At 38.7% G+C, this 20,882-nt stretch overlaps 1 gene segment (V, D, J or C); it reads left to right on the top strand.

Moving 5' to 3' along the window:
• The first annotated feature begins 10,126 nt into the window (after positions 1-10,126).
• On the top strand, positions 10,127-10,667 carry LOC308648287 (T cell receptor alpha variable 16-like). The segment is given in 2 exons: positions 10,127-10,172; positions 10,294-10,667.
• Positions 10,668-20,882: the final 10,215 nt, after the last annotated feature.

Here is a 20,882-nt window from a genome sequence, read left to right as displayed (position 1 = left end):
CTGTGCTCCTCACACACATGCACAGCAGCAGATGGAGGGCACAGAGGAGGCTGCCTTCCCCTTCACACACTCACATTCAGTCTGTTCCTTTGTGATCCTCCCTCCTACCCTCCAGCACACCTACTCTCTCTCAGCCCAGAGCTGCTCCTGGGTCTGATGGAACTGGTCTCCTCCACTCACTTTCCCACTGCGATCTTCACGAAGCTCATTCTGGGCTGTGCTTTTCCTTTCTCTGTTTCATCCATCAGTGGGATCCTGTCTGCCTTCCATCTTATGGATGCTAATATCTATCTTCTGGTTATTATCTTACCATTATGGATTTAGGTTCATCCTGTTTATATTTTCAAATTCCATTTCAGTGGGAATTTTGAAATATAAGAAATGATTACCTATGCTTAACTGGAAATTTTTAATAGGAAGCACATGCTAGTAACACTTAAAATTCCAAGCTAACTATATTTGGTCTTACACATGGAAAAAAATTGATATGCAGGATGAAGACATAGATCAGAAAACAAGAGAGAAATGCTTTCAGATTGGTAGAAGTCAGTGTAGTGCTCACAAAGAAGTTGTTTTGACTTTATGAAAATGATTCCTGATGGCTAGATTTTCATTTCACCCTCCATTCTCTTCTTATTTGGTTATGTATTTCACTTTTAGGTTCCAATAATCTTTATTCTACAATAAGTTGGATGGGGAAGAGTTTCTTTATCATTAGGCCATAGAGCAGATTGCTTTGTTTGTTTGGCCCTGTTTCCCACCTGAATGGACTACTGTGTGCTTAACTCAGGTGAGGGTCACTGACAACCTCTCCTTTGTCTTCTGTAGCTCCCACAAGTTCCCTTCATTTTCTAGTCTGTTAGTGGCATTCACTCCTGCCTTATTGAGTTCATGTAGATTTACTTTGTTATCTATCCTTAATTCTTTCAAGAAACAGATATAAATATATACATATATATACATATATATTTTATTATGATATATATACATCATAAGAATATATATATATATATATATGTGTGTGTGTGTGTGTGTGTGTGTGTGTGTGTGTATTTTCATATCTTCTTCTCCCTTATAATTCTACTTCAGTTTCTCTATAGATGAACCTCTGTCAATCTTCCTTTTAGTTCAGTGTCTCCATAATTATGCATAATATACCAGTCTTTTCTGGCCATTGACAAGGGAACAGGGCTCTCACTTTCTCTACTTAAAAATGTGGTACTTGAGTGATTTTCTCATAGCCTTAAGAAATATCAAACTTGTTGACCTGAAACCAAGGAGGCTATCACTCTTTCTACTTGACAAGGAAAATTATAACCTTTATTAATTTGCATTGCTGATAGGCTAAAGATGTGATCCAGGATAATTCTTAGCGAGTCACTCATCTAATTTAGCTTTTTTCCTTCAGCAACAAATAAAGAAATAATCTCTTTTCCTCACTCTCATGCTCACTTTCAGCAACAAGGGCCATGCTCACCTCAGGCCAAGGCTACTGATCTTGATCCCTCTCTCTGATTAATGGCTTTGCAAAAATAATATAAAATATCTCATCAATATTCTAGAATAGTGTTTTCTGTGACTAATTTTTCAGTTAGGCAAATTACGGTTCCTTCTGTTTTTCCAAAATCACCTTTTGTTTGTTTGTTTTAATGATTTAAATCATTAAATTTAAAAGTAGGAAAAATGATAGAGGTTCCTTTATCAATCCAAGGGCCTCCATAATGTTGGTTTGTTGTTACCAAACACACTAGCAAGAAGCATTATGGATTTGGTAAAATAATGACAATGTTATGTCTCTCTGTTAGAGCAACAAGGTGAGCTTCAATCTCTGTTCAATTCAGAATCACAAATTTAGAATTTTCAAATATAACCACTCCAACTTCTATTTCTGAAGGTTTAAAAATCAATGAATAGAACAGTATACAGGCATGAAATTGCAATTTCCACTATCTGTTCAAATGTTCAATCAAATTTCCTCTTCACTTTTTTCCTTGAAGCTGGTTGACCCTGTCTGTTTAACTCCTGCTGCAGTGGCTTGAAACCAATAGTGGTAACCTGTAGGACCACACTTGAACACCTGTGGTCCTTATTTTTTGTTTATACCAATTATAATCATATAACCACCACACAAGTCTCTTGTCTGCATTCTCTGTGTAGACTTTAAAAAGATAAGCAAGTCTTTTACACAGTATATCCATAGGAATCCCATATCCATATATGCATTTCCGATTATAAGCCTCAGAGCATGCCCTCTATACCTGGGATCTGCTGTAGGCTGTCCTCCAGTCATCACTCAGCCAATGTTTTCAGTCACCTTGATTGAGTCCAATAATTTGTCAGGTACTTTCTTCTGTGTGACAATTATGACATGGTCTTTCCCTCTGACAGCTATTCATGTAAGCCACCCTGAATGATATCTTAAAAGCATATTCCAATTGGTAAGACCAGCCCTCCCGTGAAAAAAGGCTAAGTTAGTCAAAACCAACACTGCAACTGTCAGACATGTTGGTGAAGCCACTACAAACCAGCTCTGGGCCCCATTTATTCTCTCCTATTTTAATTTTTATGTACTGTAAGATTAAGTCCCATGTACTGCAGAAGGTGACATCATCACAGATTCTGAAAGGGACACGCACATTCCCTGGAAGTTGGCACATCACACCTTGCCATGGGAAGGGCACAGCCTGTCTAGATCCCCCCCGGTCCCGCCTCTGGCCTCCAGAGGGCGATGTTGCACAAGGAGGCGTCCGTTCTCACTGAGCATCCTCTTCATCCACGGAGCCCCTCCTCCCTGCCCCTGGCTGATGCTTCCTCACTGATGTAGTTAAGGGACCTGTCACTAGAACAAGGGACCAGAGAGCATCCACACTGTTTAAAAGGAAAGCTTCTTTCTAACCGTTTCTGAAACTTGTCCAAGCAAGGGACTCCTGCAGCGCCTCCTCTCCACTCAGTGCCCCAGAGGCTCAGCCACCGCGACCTTCCCACCCGCGGATCCCTGTAGCTTTCCCCACCAGCCATGCTCCTGCTGCTCGTGCCGGTGCTCGCCATGGTTTTCACCCTGAGTGAGTACATGCCATTCCCTCTCCCCTCCACCAAAGGGACCGTGTTTTGATTGGAACTGGAGAGAGGCGTCTTCTCCACAGCCAGGTCTGCGCTGCTTTTCCTGACTCATCATCAATGTTGCAGGAGGAAGCGGAGCCCAGTCAGTGACCCAGCCTGACCGCCACGTCCTGGTCTCTGAAGGAGCCCCTCTGCAGCTGAGGTGCAGCTACTCATCTTCTGTATCACCCTATCTCTTCTGGTACCAGCAACGCCCCAGCCAAGGCCCCCAGCTCCTCCTGAAGTACGTGTCAGGGGCCACCCTGGTGACAGGCATCAATGGTTTCCAGGCTGAACTTAGGAAGAATGAAACCTCCTTCCACCTGAGGAAGCCCTCAGCCCATTGGAGCGACTCAGCTGAGTACTTCTGTGCTTTGAGTGACACAGTGCCTGGAGCTGCAGGGGGAGCTGAGCACAAACCTCCTGACACAGGAGACTTTCTGGGACACACAGGCTCAAGCTGGGGAGTTTCAATTTCTGTGCAGCCCAAGATGGCAGGGTGGACTGAGCCCTTGAGAGTGTTTGTCACCTGAATAGTTGCCTCCATGTCTGTGTTCTGTCACCTTTAGACTGGCTGTGTCCCAGATGAAAATCTTATGATGAATTTTTTTAGGAGGGACCTCTGTCCCCCACAACTTCATGCCCCAACTCCCACCCCACACCTACACTCTGATGAACACACATCATATCTATAAGGGCTCTGAAATTAAAAAAGAAACATCACCTTTATTTTAAAAACTCATTTCTAGCATCCACTATGATGATTAGCATTGCCTCAGGTGTTGATCAATACATGATACTTGTTTGTGTTAGTAGGCAAGCTGTGCAGCCTAGATTCTCATTTAGGACAACCTTTAGGGTATAGATTCTTAATCAGTGCACTATAGACTCTAAATCTAGATTGGAAGCTTAACTTCTTGCACATACATAATATCTCACTGTGTGATATTGACATTTTAAAGTAATTTAGACAAATACCTATATTTCTCATTTTGTATTACAGAACCAATGATCAAATTAAACATAATTTTGATGAGATAGAAAAACTAAAAGCCATTCAGTTGTAATCTGTTTTGAAACAGTTACTCCAGTGATTTTCATATGAAAAATTTGAGACAATTATTCCATAAAAGGAAATCAAATAAAGAGATGAAAGTACTGAAAAACCCTTAGTTATTCCCTTTTAAGAAGTTATTCTAATTCATGGTATAATATAAAAGTAAACACTTGAAAAACATTTTTATTCTTTCAAAGCACATTAACAACATTAATAGGAAGATAGACCTTCACTACCAAAGTTCACAGTATCAGACATTACATCAGTTCTCACAGGGATATCAACTGCAAGAAACCATTTTTATTTACTCTGAGACAATTATATAAAAATCCAACATGTTTAAGAAATCTATATATACACTTATGATTTCAAATTGCTTTTGTGTTTTGGTTCAAATGGTAAGATTAAAAAATGTAACATTATGAAAAGTGTACACATGCAGAAGTTAAGATTTTTTTATCTCAGCATTTCATAATTTATGAAATTACTGACAGAAATTATTAATCATTTCATTTATTAAGAATATATGCAACTGCTGGTAATGCACACCTGTAATCCCAGTGGCTTGGGAGGCTCAGGCAGGAGGATCTCAAGTTCAAAGTCTGTGAACGTCTAGAGCGTTCGGGTCCCTGGGTAAGGGTCGCGAAATAACCAGGACACAGGGGATGCAGAGCAAAGGCAGCAGTTGCAACTGCATGCTGAGATTTATTTGCAAGTTCCTTTTATATTCTTCTTCTAACAAAGCAGGCAATTCTTCAATAACACTTTACCCACATTGCCCAAATATCATGCCTCAGCGGGTACACAGAGCTAAATTCAGATCGTTCCTGTTCATTTGATAAGTACCCTCCCAAAGTTCTTTGTAGACATTATCTAATCATCTGAGGATGCATTTGTTTCTTTAGAATGTACTATTCCCAGGACAAGTATGCAGGAAGCTTCTTCCTCCTAGCCAAACCATGCAGAACTTGTGACTTGCGATAAGGGGAAGAGAACTTTTCCTCCTCCTAACTGAGGTTTGCCTCAGCTGACCTAAATCACAACCACAGCTCTTACATACTTTCAGGCCTGAGGGAGCTAAACTCTGCACACTCAAACCCCAACAAAAGTCAGCCTCAGCAACTTAGCAGGGCCATGAGCAACTTAACAAGACCCTGTCTCAAAAAAAAATAAATAAATAAAAATAAAAGAAATTTAAAAATGGGCTGGGATGTGGATCAATGGTTAAGAGAACCTGGGCTCAATTTATGGTCCCAAAATAAATAATAAATAGATAAGTAAAATGTACAATAACCTAAATCTACTTTTTAAAATGTGATTGAATTAGTTAGGTTTTTTTAATCACTGTTACCAAAATATCTGCCATGAGCAACTTAGAGGAGGAAAGATTTATTGTGTCTCATCATTTCAGAGGATTCAGCCCACAGTCAACTGACTCCATTGCTCTAGGCTTGAGGTCAGGGCAGAGCATCCTGGTGGAAGGACATGACAGAGCAAGGCAACTCAGCTCATTGAAACCAGGGAGTGGAGGCAGGATAACTGGAGAGAAGAAAATCCCTTCTAGGGTATGCCTCCTGACTCACCCCTGCAACTAGGTCCTGCATCCTACAGTTCCCTTCACTTCCCCATAGTTCATTCAGCCATGATTGATTACTCCTTTGATGACTCAATCATTTTCTAAAAGCTCCACCTCTCCTTGAATGAAACTTTGGGGGACATAACCATAACAGAGGAAGTGGGATTCTTGCCTTATTATAACTATATCTCTAGAGTCATTAAAGCATGCATTTTTCCAATCATGCATGTCCCAGCTACTTGGGAAGCTGAGATAGGAGGATTGCATGAGACTGGCCTGGGCTATACAGTGAGACCCCAACTTGTAAAAATGCCATTAATTGAACAAAAGAGAGTCAATGTCTGGTTAAAAGATATTATTCAGACTGGTTCAGACTGGGCCTCCTCCTCTCCTGTTGCATCAAAGACTCAAGTTCCCCTTTGGTGTCTTTGGCTGCAGATATACTTGAGTTTCCTCTAAGTGTGTCACTTCTTCCAGCTTTACATTGTACCCATTTTTATTTTTATTTAGAGTTTTTCTGACAGAACATTTGTCCCTTCATTATGTCTTTTATGATTGTTTATTTCACTCAGACTTACATTTTTCAGGGACATGATTTTTTTTAATTGTGGAAAGAACATTTAACATAGGTCTACTATATTTCAGCAAAATTGTAAGTCTACAATTACGTATTGTTACATAGAGGCACATACAGCAGATCTCTAGAAATTTATCATTGTGTGTAATTGAAACTTGGTATTCATAGAGCAGTATCTCCCCATTCACACTCCCCTTATCCCCTGACAACCACTATTCTATTCTCTGCTTCTATGAATATCATATCCAAGAATTAGACATTGCCAAGGCCAATGGCAAGAACTTTTACTGTGTTATTTTTTCCTAGAAGTCTTAACGTTTTTTAAGTCTTACATTTAAGTATTAAGCCATTTTGAGTTGACTTTTGAGTATGGTAAAAGCTAAAGGTCCAATGTCATTCATTTGCAAGTGGATAATCCAGTTTTCCCAAGACAATTTGCTGAAGAGACTTTCCTTTCCTGTTGCATATTCTTGCTGCCCTTGATAAAGATCAGTTGAGAGTATATGCAGGCGTTATTTCTGAGCTGTCTGTTCTGGTCCGTTGGTTTATATGTCTGTCTTAATAACAGTACTATTTTCTTTTAATTACTACAGCTTTGTAATATGTTCTGAAACCAGGAAGTATGAGACCTTCAGCTTTATTCTTTCTCCTTGTTATTCTTGGTCCTTTGTCATTCCATATGATTTTTCTTTTTGGTTCTGGGGATTGAACCCAGGGGCATATAACCACTGAGCCACCTCTCCCTTTTTAAATATTTTATTTAAAGAGACAGAGTCTTGCTGAATTGCTTAGAGCCTCACAAAGTTGCTGAGGCTGTATTTGAACTTGCCATGTTCAAAGATTACAGGGATGTGCCACTGTATCCAGCTTTCCATATGATTCTTAAGAATTAGATATTATTTTTTATTTATGTGAAAATTTTGATAGCAATTACATTGACTCTATAAATTGCTTTGGCATTTATGGATATTTTTAACAATGATAAATCTTCCAAACCATTAACATCAGATATCTTTTCATGTACTTGTATCTTCTTTAATTTCTTTCATCACCGTTTTGTAGTTTTCAGTGTGCAAGTCTTTTATCTATTCAGGTTTATTTGTAAATATTTCATTTTAATTTTTGAAGGTATTTGAAATAGGACTGTTTTTAATTTCATTTTGGATAATTAATTGTTTTGTGTATTGATTTTGTTTCCCACAAGTTAACAAATTTGACTATTTCAACAGTTTAAGGGCTTTAAAGGGATTTTTTTTTACAAAGAAAATCATGTCATCTGCAAACAGACATAATTTAATTTCCTCTCTAACTTGGATTTTATTTATTTATTTATCTTTGCCTAAATGCTCCAAGGAGATCTTCCAGCACTGTGTTGAATAAGAATGATGAGACTAAGGATTCTTACCTTGTTTCTGATCTTAGAGGAGAAGCTTTCAGCTTTTCACATACATGTGATATTAGCTGTGGCTTTTGATATATGACCTTTATCATGCTGAGGTTATTTCCTGAATCTTGGTGAAAATGTGGTTGAGAGTTAGTAGCAGTTAGGTGAGTTCCTGAAGTGTCACATACCAGAACCGGGGGAATTTCTCATATTCATCTGCAAGGAAGGTCTGTAATTGAGATGGCCTAAATAGTGATGACTGTCCTAGCAGAACTGAGAATAGGAATCATCGAGGGCCATGGTAAAGCTGGAATCCCCAGTAAAAACATTGACATTAGCTATTTACACCTTTGAATTTTTAACTAAAAATCTAATATATGAGTCCTATTCTGGCTCCAAAACTATTCCAGTGATTTCTATGTTCTCCATACCTCTTCTAAGATTAGAAAAACAGGACAAAGAAGATGGGAATAAATGAGAGAAAACAATTAAAATATTGAGGGACAGGAGAAAAAAAAGAAAGGGAGATAAAAAAGAGGACACACTTAATTGATTTGAAATGTGGTCTATGCCTCACAACTCAAAAGAGTTTCAATGCTGTAAGTTAAAATTCCTAGAGACTCATCACACCACAATGTGAAAATATTTAACACTACTGAACTGTATACCTAAAAATGGCTAATGGTAAATTTAATGTTGTGAGTTTTTATTATAAAAACACACAAACCAACCAACCTGTGGTCATTACTTCAAGTCAATAGAGAAGAAAGGACCTGCAAAATGAATGGGAATGTATTGGACAAGGTAAGAAGGAAGTCGGAAATGAGGTCAAATTGGCCATAGTATACAGGTCCTATTTCCCACTCCGGCAATCAAAGTCTCATTGGAGGCATTTTACATATCCATGATGGTTTACAGAATTTGTCCTAGGTTTACAGAGTTCTATTTTCATTTAGTTGTATTTGCTTTTTTAGAGGACTAAACAAAGCATTCAGTGAGCTGTTCTTTGTGAAATCTTTCCTACAAATGAATTGTTAACCACTTTTTTTATGTTACATGTTCTGATTTTCTTGGCAAAGAACATTGGGCCTCTAATGATGATCTTTCTTTCAGGCTATACTGGACCCTTTGAGGCACCTAATTCTCTCTGAGGGATTCTTTCCCTTTCTCCCTTCCCCTCCTGAAATTTTAGGGCACTGTAAGTGGAGGTGCTCTGATGGGTGGGGGAGGAAAGCCTAGATGTTTCTGTGTCTGTGGTCAGCAGTGGTACAGCCAGTAGAGACCTGATGTCAGCAGCTCTGCCAGCTCCTGATGAAAAACTGGAAGACAAGGCCTTTGCTCCCAGACTTCCTGGCATTCCTCTTTATTTAAGAACAGATGAGACCCAGTCTCTTTGTTACTTTCTTCTCAGCTATTTGGGGAGCAAGAGAAGATATTATCTTAAGATAATGTTTCCTTTATACAGGTTCATCATCTCCTCAGCACAAGCTCTCCATGAACAGTAGTTTCCTGCCCCTCATCCTGGGATTCCCTACTTCTTGAGTCCAGATTTATATCCAATTCCCAAATGGGTTACCACACTTAAGTCTGAATGGTGGCCAGAGAAGCCCTTAGTCAAGGACAGGAAAGCATGTACATTTTTAATCTACCATCTTTCTAGAAGGTTCATTCAAGAATTCCTCTGTTTGTGGCCTATTTAATTTTTAACTTGTAGAACTAAAATTATAAAGGGCCATTTTCTGTGTCAGAATCAATGAAGATAGATGGAAAGTCACTTGATCTGGTAATGTTTCAAAATTTAATTAAAATGCCTTTATAGAAATTTTTCATAAAATTTATTATATCTATATTTGTCCGTATGCTCTCAGAATATCTTGCTTGGAAAATCCAAGGCCATCTTAAATTTTTAAAAGTTTGTCTTTTCCTTTATCTTATTTTAAAATATTAACTTTTATATCCATTTGAAATTTATTTTGTAACAGTTATTAAAGTAGGCACACAAATTTATTGCTTAACATCTAAATGACTCTCCATTCACAATGACATGTTTTAGCAAATATAACACATTTTTCTAATTTTTATTTTAACTAGATTTCTGTAACTATTGCTGTTTGGACTTTCTACTATGTTGCATTGAGATGCTTATGTATGGATTTCTAATGACATTCTTTTTCACTTAGTCTACATTATATTTTGTCATATTAAATGAGAAGGAACTGTTTTGAGAATTTGAGGACTTCCTCAAGTCTGAGGTTGTCTGCAGTACCGCTTTTGGTCTCTAAAGGGAGATGCTGAGCAACTTGAACTATCAGAAAACCAGAAGGCAAACTCGGCTCTCTGAGGAGCATTTTGCAGCTCAGAGAGGTTAAACTCGGTGCCCTGTCAGGGGTCGGTGTTTCCTGAACAGAACCTGCTGAGTCCCTGTGGTAGGACATGACGCCCATCCTCATCTCAATGCTCGTGATGATACTCACATTCGGTGAGTAAAAAGGTGCTTTTCATTCTGTCGGTGAACTGTGATGTAGAATCAGTTTAAAGAATTGTTCTCCACGGTCTAATTAGTTTTTTTTTTTTTTTCCTGATCCGTAATTGACATTCAGGAGGAATCAGAGCCCAGACAGTGACCCAGCCAGAGGACCACATCGCTGTCTTTGAAGGGGCCCTGGTGCAGGTGAAGTGCAACTACTCCTATACGGGGAGCCCTGTGCTCTTCTGGTATGTCCAGTACCCTGGACAAGGCCTCCAGGTCCTCCTGAAACACATCTCAAGGGATAGCGCCAAAGGATTCACAGCTGCTCTCGACAGAGGGGAGAAGTCCTTCCACCTGCAGAAACCCTCAGCTCATTTGGACGACTCAGCCACATACTACTGTGCTCTGAGTGGCACAGCAACTGCGCTTGCAGGGGAAGCCGAGCACAAACCCTTCAGAGTGACACAAAGCGCTTCTTGTCAGCTCTGCCTGTGGTCCCAGTGAGGCACTCTTCCTCCAGAGCTTGGCATTGAGTGTGCCTCTAAGATACAGTATCTTATCATGGATCAGTTAGCTTCTGATGGACCTCAATGATTGGTTTAAAAAAATCTCATCACCTACTCTGCTTAAATTAGGGTGTTTTTTTTAATTGTATTTATTCTTTCTAGAAGCACCCACCAAAGAAACTTTTGAAGTAAAAATGGCATAGCACAGCAAAAAAAAAAAAAAAAAAAAAAAAAGCCAGAGGGACTGTCCAGGTGTAAGTGGTATAGTCTTATCTCTCTAACTTCCCTGCCGCCCCAACCATCCCTCATGTGTTCTTCATTACATCCCCAGTGCAACTCCTTATTAGCTCTATGCTGGTTCATGGCTTCTGATTGCTGATCTCTCTGTATCTAATGATCTCTTTCTTCTCTATATTTCACAGACTCCTACTTTAGCCAAGGTCTAGCCAAAGGGTAAAAATACAACACAGTAATTTGGACAAGAAAAAATTAATGTGAAAATTACTGTATAATAGAAGGAGATTATCTATTAATAGGGGAAAGGACTCTAAAGAATGTAGGAATTGCACATGTAAGGAGAAGCTCTCAACTCCAGGACCAAGGCAGACTCCCAAGGAAGGAACACATTGGCACAGGCACACTTTGGATCCCTCCGGCCAGAACTAAGATTCAGTCCTCATTGGGAATGCGCAGCTGTAGTCTGCCGAGTGGTGGAGAAATTTGCAAAGGTGCCAGAGAAAAACTATTGCTAAGTGATAAAATACCTACCAGGATCCAGTACAATTTACAAAAAGCTGGCAAAAGTGTGCTGCTGTACTTGCTTGGGTGCTTATGAAGACTTGCCAAGAAACCATCCGGAGGACTGTCACACACCTGCTACAGGGGCACATCCCTGGGAGTCCCAGGCTAGCCAAGCACTGCAGGGTGGACAAGAGAACAGGAAACACATCAACACCAGAGAAAGAAGCCTCTTTTTCCTTCAGTGTCCTTCCAGCCACAGTTAAAGACAAAGTTCTTTATCATACCAGTTGGCAAAGGAGAAACAATTACAGGGTCCACATCCCATATCATAAAAAGGGAATGATGGACAAATTTAGAGCTAGGAGAAAATTAATTGGTAATTGGCCAACCTCATCCCTCTGGCTGATCTTTCATATGCACCTCTATATACACATCTGCTCATCCAAATAACAGTGAATTGTTGTTCCACTTAACAAGCTAAAGAGGTCTCTGAACAAGTGAAAAAGGTTTTTTTTCCTCATTTTCCCCCAAAATGAGGAAATCCATAGTCACAACATTCACTGTGTGAATCTCTGGCTCTAAAGTCACTTTTAAAATTCAGAAGGAGTTCTACATATAGACTAAATTGTAAAGTTAGTTACCAGTTATCTGCATAAAAAATAATTATGCTGGGGGAAAAGAAAGAAAGGAGGAGGATAGAGGAGAAGGAGAAGAAATATATACAAATAGGAACATATAAATACAATGAACAAAGAGAAAATAGAAAATATACTACTATATTCCTTGATTTAAGATTTGTTTATGAGTCTGCAATTGATATAGACTATATCATTCTTTTAGTTTCTATTTTTATTCCTCTGTCATGGAATCACCAAAATCTTCTTTCTCAAAGGTCTGAGTTCTCAATGATCTGACCTTTTTATTTGTTATGGAGAAAACCCTTGTAACACCAAAAGCACAATCCATGAAAAAAAGAGATTAAATTGAACTCATCAAAATTAAAACCTTCAGCATTGTGGAAGACCCTGTTAAGAGGATGAAAGGTAACTTACTGACAAGGAGAACATTCTGTAAATCACATACATGCAGAGGCCCTGTAGCTAGAACAAATAAAGAAGTCTCAAATTTAATAGTAAAAGAAAAACAAAATCAAAAATCCTCAAATAATCCCTTAGTGTATCAGAAAAATGTCAATTCTGGTTTTCATATTGTACTACAATTCTATAAAAAATCTCACCATTGGAGGAAGATAGTGAAGGACATAAATAATTTAGGAACTTCCTGTGGCTACATAATAATTCTAAAACATATTTTAAAATTGCACTGTTATTATCACCAATATTTTCAGAAATACCATGAAGAATTGGGAAGGTATCAAATCCATGTTAATGGATGTGAATTTTTTAAATATTTAAAATTCACATAAATGCTCAAAATATCATCGACAACAACCAGTCACTTGTCTGCCAAATTGTTAGCTCAAATCTTTCATTTTCAAGAAAATGTCTAGCAACTACCCAAACCTGCTGGGCTGTGCTCCTGCTTTCAAGTAAAAAAAAAAAAAATAGAGTTCTATGGAAAGGCAGCTTGCTGCTCCCACTGCAAACCATGCTCCAGTGCTCTTCCTAAGACCCTGTCATGCTTAAGACCTCAGAGGTGCTGCAAGCACCATCTGCTTCATCACGTAGAATAGTAAAAAGGTGTACACTTAAAAGAAAAGATACATCTTTTTTTTTCATTTCTTTATCAAGGACATACTTAAGCGAAACTTTTTTTTTTTTCTTTTGCAAATACATGGTGGGTCTCTTTCTGTGGCGATGCATACATGCAAGGACTATTAGCATGTTTTAGGGTCACTGATTTTACCTAAGATGACAACAGTTTTGTTTGTACCATCAGTACAAATGTCAACACAGTGAAACCCCTGAACTATATCTTAGTGTTATGATAAAAAAATTATTTTCATTATGCAGATTATCTGATACAGAAATACTCTCAGATATTTCAGTGAACCTAAGACATACAGTTTGACAAGTGCTATTCTAACATTTTCTGTTTCAGTGGGAAATAACCTGATTCTCTACTGCAGGTAATTTTCTTTTTATTTAACTGTGAGCCCATAGGACTTTACCATTTATTTAGGGTGAATAATAATTTTGAGGCATACAAAAAGGTCTGACAAATGTCCTCTAGGATTGGAGGTGAGGAACTATCTCAGCATAGCTATGTCCTACAAACATTAATGAATTCTACATATGATGGTCATCATTCTTAACTTTTTTAGATAAGAAGGAAAAATGTTATATTTTCAGAATCCATTTTTTTTCAAAAATTATATGAAAGATATATTTGTATTTGCTTTGGTTGAAATTTCTTTTCCTGGTTAGTGTTATATTAAATTTAAAAGTTATTTTTCAAGTGCTGCAAACTTTAAGATTTACATCTCATTAATATTTGATCAACATTAATTGCTATTAATGTATAAAAATATACATTTCTCTTTGCTTTATATTTCTTTGAAAAACTTTTCAGTCTCTCTATTTTTTCCTTCTTATACATTTAAATATAGTTGGTATTATGAGTAGAATCTTTCTTTCCTATTATACTGTTACAAAGTATGGTTGAGCAACCACTTAAAGAATATATATGAGTAATCATATATTTTGTCATAACTTTTTATCTCCACTCCTGGGGATGAACCCAGGGTCTTGTGCATGCTAAGAAGGCATTGTACCCCTAAGCTCCGTCCCCACCCCTTCCTTTAACTTTAAGTGTCACTTGTTTTTTTTATTATTTGGCCTAACATTTATTGATGGTTTTCAATAAATATGCCTTATCTTGTAACAAGACGAGATACTTAATTTTTAATTTCTTGAAACTATGTTGAGAAAAATATTTTGAAATTGGTCATTTTTTGTTATCTTGTGAAGCATTTGGATATTTTAACTTGATGTGTTATATCAATGAATATTTTACATTGATTCATACTTGAGTTCCTAGAATAAACACTAGGTACTAATTACCTTTTATTCTTTCTTCACTTATTCATTTTTGAATGAGAATTTATTCTCATGTTTCAGTACTCAAAGGTACAATGAAATTTCTCACCTCACAGTTCTCCTTTCCAGAGTCTGGATCCTTTTGGCATGTATAGCTGAATACATACCACTTTTAAGAGAACTAGATGCCTGCCTTCTTGTAGTTGACATTAGACAAGTCTCAGGATTTCTTAGAGTCAGGGGACATCTTTTGATAATTACTCTATATTTCCTGGAAAAGTTTTTCAAGTTTTCAACTATCTAGCAGAAAGCAGGCAGATTAAAATTTCAACATTTAAGATAACATCAGGTCCTTGCTCAAAAGACTCCAATTTTTCTTATCTTTCTGCTAACAAACATGGTTTGTGTTGGCTGTGAGCCGACCCAGACCTTCCTTCAGGCTTTTCTCCTGGCACTCTCTGGTCCACACATCCTCCAGCCAACACTCTCTTCCTTGTTCTCCTTCACTTCTTCTCCTTCTCCTCCCCTGTGCTGGGGATTGAACCCAGGGCCTCAATTTATGCCAGGCAATTACTCTACCACTGAGCTATAGCCCCCACCCAGCCTTCCTTCTTTTTTTTCTTCCTTCTTTCCCCTCTTGCCAATCACTAACTCATTTTCCACAAGGAATATCTTGAATTCAATACTGAAATATTTACAAAAATTTCTAGAAGATTTTTGCCAATCTTTTTGACTGTTCAGCATCAGGACCCATTTTCTTGAAGCAGTACCAAGTTTTGAGGCATCAAGCCCTGCTCTAAATGGAACTTTATTATCTCATCATTAACTTTCCACAACTTTGAAAATGTAGCACTGGATTGTTATTATCCATATTTTACAGACAAGAGAAAATAAGCCCAGAGGACACACGGGCAGCTCCTGAGTGGGTGGATCTCAATTTGACCTCTATGGCAGGACAGCAAAGCTTCTCCTCTGCCTGTGCCCTCTTGTCTCCTACCATAGAAACTGAAAGTGCCAGCTACTCTTTACTATGCACTGAATTATATTTCCACAAAATTCATATGTTGAAGCCCCAAAGATGACCACCTCAGAAAGTGACTGTATTAGAGATAGGCCCTTTAAAAGGTAAGTATTATTAATGTTTTTGCAGCACAATTCACAGTAGCTAAGCTATGGAGCCAACCTAGGTACCTTCAACAGATGAATGCATTAAAAAATGTGGCATACATACACTCAGAATATTACTCAACCATAAGAAATGATGACTTTAGGTCATTTGTTGTTAAATGGATGGATCTGGAAACAATAATGCTAAGTGAAATAAGTGAATCCCTCAAAATCAAAAGATTGAATGTTTTCTCTAATATGTGGAAGCTAAATCACAATAAGGGCAGGGAATAGAAGTTCAGTGGAATAGACAAAGAGGAATGAGGGATAGGAAAAGGAAAGACAGTGGAATTAATCTAACATAGCTATCCTATATACATATACAAATATACCACAGTGAATCTCACCATTGTGGACATCCAAAAGAAATTAAATTAAAAAATAACTGTGGGTAAATGGCAGAAAGATCAATAGAGGGAAGGGAGTAGGGGTGGGAAGAGGGAAAAGAAGGGAGAGGTATTGGGGTCTGAATTGGAACAAGATATATTCCATGCTTGTATAATTATATCAAAATGGATTATACTGTTATGTATAACTAAAAAGAACCAAAATAAAATAAAATATTTTACTTTATAAAATAAAATAAAATAAAGAGATGATTTTGTTAAAATAAGGTCCTTAGGGTGGCTCTCATCCAAAATGACCTGTATCCATGTAGGAAGAGGTGATTGATTAGGGCATAGATAGCACAGGCAGAGGTGATTCATATGAGGACACAGTGAGAAGGTGGCCATCTGCAAGCTGAGGAGATAGTCCTCAGGAGAAACCATAGCTTTCGACACCTGGACTTTTGACTTAAATCCTCCAGAACTGTGGAAAAAGTAGATTTTGTTGTTTAGGCCACCCAGTCTCTGGTACTTTGTAATGCAGCCCTAGCAAGCTGGTAATGAAGTACCGATAGGCAGACTATGGTGCAGTTAGATGTGGGCACACAACTGGGCCCCAGCAGTCAAATGCATTGTTCCCAATGTTGACTCAAGAGTTACTTATGAAAAAAGGAAGGATTTTTGAGAAGGGAGGTAATTACAACAACATAGAGGTGATAGGGAAGAAAATACTGTGGAATTTCAGCTGCTTAAGTTATCCTGCCTGAGCAGGTTGGCAGGCACCACCTGCAGAGGCTGGAGCTCAGAAGAGGAGCCCATGGATGCTAATAGGAGGGCTTCCCCAGACTTTCTGTGCTGCCCTTACTTGATAGATCTGAGTTCAGTTCCCTGACCTATTGGGGATTCCGAGGCAAACGTGGTATTCACTAATTTGTGTTTTTTTCTATTCAATTCATTCAAAGTCCATATCTATTTCTAATTAGTAAAAACTCTGACTTACAAATAGTCTCATTCCAGCAAAGAGGAAGCTTGTCCATACATTTTCAGATGTCATAATTGTAGGCAACTTAACAGTGCTTCTCAAAGATATCCATTACTTTTTGAGCTCCAACATTCTTCCTTCATTGAGTTCTTACCTAAACTCAATGCATCTGCTTTTTCCAAGCTGGAACCAGAGTACAATGCAGGCAGTGAATGGACTAGTTTTCCAGTTCCTTCAGGGTCAGCTCTGCACACTTCACCATCCAGAGTACATTCCATCAGCAGGATGATGTTGCTACCACCAGATGGCAGTGCCTCCCTCTCCTCAGATCTGATTTCAATCTTGTGTTCAAAACAAAGGATTGAGCTTGCTGCTGATGGGTTGGGTTAAAAAAATGAGACTCTGGGAGGGGGAGGGACTGAAAGAGCAAAATTTTTCAGTAATGGGAACTAACTCTTCTGACTGAGGGACCTGGATGCCTTTCAGGTCCCAAAGCTGTCCCTCCTGTGATCCCAATAAGGAAGGAAGATGCAGAAACTCCTGGGAGTGTGTTTGGTGGCTCTGTGGCTTCAGCTGGCCAGTGAGTGGGGTCTGGTGGAGATGGGAACAGGGAGATCCTAGTTTAGAGCCCACTTGCCAGAGAGATGAGTCTGCCTGTGATTTTGGAAATGGGATTTAAAAATTCAGTTACTAACATCTGGTCTCTGGCCTCATTTCTGCCTAGTGGTGAACAGCCAACAACAAGAAGAGAGTTCTTGGGTCCTAAGCATCCAGGAGGGAGAAAATGCCACCCTGAACTGCAGTTATAAAACTAGTACTACCAACCTGCAGTGGTATAGACAGGATTCAGGTAAAGGTCCTGCTTTGTTTATTTTAATACGTTCAAATGAGAGAGAAAAACACAGTGGAAGACTAACAGCCACCCTGGACACCTCCACCCAAAGAAGCGTCCTGTCCATCACGGCTTCCCAGGCTGCAGACGCTGCCACTTACTTCTGTGCTACAGATGCACAGTGATCAACAGGCACCTGCAGCCCTGACACAAACCCTGCCAGGGCTGCTTCCCAGAAGCCCTCTCCATGGGTGGACTTGGTGGTTTCACATCCTCCATGAAGGAAGGGAGACCGTTCAAATCCATGGCTTTTTTTTTTTTTTTGAAGCATCTTGAAATAGGGCAAAGGTCATGAAATATGGAATGGGAACTGCAATGCCAGGCTCAGTTCTGCCCATCCTGGCTCCATGTCCTCAGGCTCATCCCTAGTGTAGCAGTCTTCTAGCCTCACTCAAGGTGAAGGATTTAGATCGCTGAGTCCAAAAAGATCCTTCATGTTCTAACTCAGGAAGAAAGCAAATTCTCAACCGCGGATCCTGGAATGCTGGGCTGTAAAGGTGGGCTTCTAGGATCAAGTACATCTATTTATCGTCACTCCTACTAAAATAAACAAACGCTGACTATAGTTTTCTTGACATAGATTTGACACTATTGAAAATGTGTGGAGGGAGTCAGGACATTTATATTTATGTACATGCTTGATGAAAAAGATGCAGAGGGCAGGGGAAATGTGGAAGGAGGCTATGATTCCCAGAAGCCTCACCTTGACCTGTCAGTATCTCCTGTGATAGAGTCACCCAGAGCACCCCTGGAGATCTGGATTATTCGGCTCAGTGCTGGCTCACTCAGGCTCTGATGAGTGATGAGTTTGTATATTTAATGAACATCATTAGCCTTATTTAAAGATTGGCAGAGCTTCTCATTACAGAAAACCCAAGGAGGAGTTTACTTTTTAACAAGGAAGTTACTTTTCTCTCATATAAAGCAGTTCTTTAAGAAGCCAGAATAGGGGGCTTTGTCATGTTATGAGGGACCCAGGGTCTTGGGGTCTTTTCAGCTCAAAATTTCTTGTCCTTCGGGTGTCACTGTGGATTTACACTCCCAAGAAACTGCTAGAGATCTTTCCACTTTTTACCCCTTTTAGGCCAAGAGAAGGAGTGTGACAAGCACACCTGCTGGGGAAGCAGTATTTTCCCAAAGCTCCACCCACCAGCCTACACGGACTTCACTCACCAGAATCAGCACCCCTCCAAACTGCATGGGTTCCAGGATATTTTTGTTTTAAATTTGTATTGTCACCCACATCAAAATTGTTTGGAAAAAATAGGAATAAAACGGACATTAAATAGGCAACTCACAGTTCCTGTCAGTCAGGACTAACATTATTTTTCTCGATGATAGTTTTTCGTTTTTATTTACTCTATTGGTTCTTTCTCTGAGTTCTGTTGAATTTATCTCCTAAAATTCTTCCAAAAGATGTCACAACCTCTACAACCTAATTTTCCCCACATTCTAATTAAAAGCCTAATCCCTTGCTCCTCTGCCCCAGTGCACTTGACACACCCATCACGCCCATGTTGACTTTTGCATTGCAATGAGAGTGATCTTGTCAGAGTGACAGTTTACCCATGCCAATCACCTGGATCCTGATTTGCTATTTGTTTATTTTTTAAAATTTTTATTCTAATTTGTTATATATGACATCGGAATGAATTACAATTCATATTGCACATATAGAGCACAAATTTTCATATCTCTGGTTGTATACAAAGTATATTCACATCATTCATATCTTCATACATGTACTTAGGGTAATGATGCCCATCTCATTCCACCATCTTTTTTACCTCCTTGTCTCCTCCCTTTCCCTCCCTCCCCTTTGCCCTATCTAGAGTTCATCTAATCTTCCCATGCTCCTCCTCCCAATCTCACTATGGATCAGTCTCTTTATATCAGAGAAGACATTCAGCACTTAGTATTTAGGGACTGGATAACTTCACTTAGCATTCATTATATTCTCCAACTCCATCCATTTACCTGCAAATGCCATGATTTTATTCTCTTTTATTGCTGAGTAATATTCATTGTGTATATATATCACATTTTCTTTATCCATTCATCTACCGAGGAGCATCTAGGTTGGTTCTGTAGTTTAGCTATTGTACTGAAATAAATATTGATGTGGCTGTGTCCCTGTAGTATGCTGTTTCTAAGTCCTTTGGATGTACACCCTAGGAGTGGGATAGCTGGATCAAAAGTTGGTTTCATTCCCAGTTTTCAAAGGAATCTCCATACTGCTTTCCAGATTGGCTGCACCAATTTGAAGTCCCAACAGTAATATATGAGTGTGCCCTTTTCCCCACATCCTCATCAACACTTATTATTGTTTATATTCTTAAGAGCTGCCATTCTGACTTGTGTGAGATGAAATCTTACAGTAATTTTGATTTGCATTTCTCTAATTGCTAGAGATGTTGAACATTTTTTCATATATTTGTTGAATGATAATATATCACCTTCTGAAAAGTGTTCAGTTCCTTAGCCCATTTATTGATCGGGTTAATTGTGTTTTTAGTGTTTATCTTTTTGAGTTCTTTATACACCCTAGAGATTACTGATCTATCTGATGTGCCAGTGGCAAAAATTTGCTCCCACGCTGTAGGCTTTCTGTTAAATTCTCAGATTGTTTCTTTTGCTGAGAAGCTTTTTAGTTTGAATCCATCCCAATTGATTCTTGATATTAATTTTTGTGCTAGAGGAGTCTTATAAAGGGAGTTGGGGCATAATCTGACATGATAGAGATTTGGGCCTACTTTTTCTTTTAATAGACACAGTGTCTCTGGTTTAACGCTTAGGTCCTTGATCCACTCTGAATTGAGTTTTGTGCATAGTGAAAGATAGGATTTAATTTCATTTTGTTGCACATGGATTTCCAGTTTTCCTAGCACCATTTGTTGAAGAGGCTCTTTTCTCCAATGTAAGTTTTTGGTGACTTTGTATAATATAACTGTAGTTATGTGGGTAGGTCTCTGTGTCCTCTAATCTGTACCACTGATCTACCAGTCTATTTTGGAGCCAATATCATGCTGTTTTTGTTACTAGTACTCTGTAGTATAGTTTAAAGTCTGGTATAGTGATACCACCTGCTTCACTCTTCTTGCTAGGG

This window comes from Spermophilus citellus (assembly GCF_964194105.1).
Source record: "Spermophilus citellus genome assembly, chromosome: 4".
Taxonomy (NCBI): Eukaryota; Metazoa; Chordata; class Mammalia; order Rodentia; family Sciuridae; genus Spermophilus; species Spermophilus citellus.
This window is presented reverse-complemented; position numbering and strand designations above follow the sequence as displayed.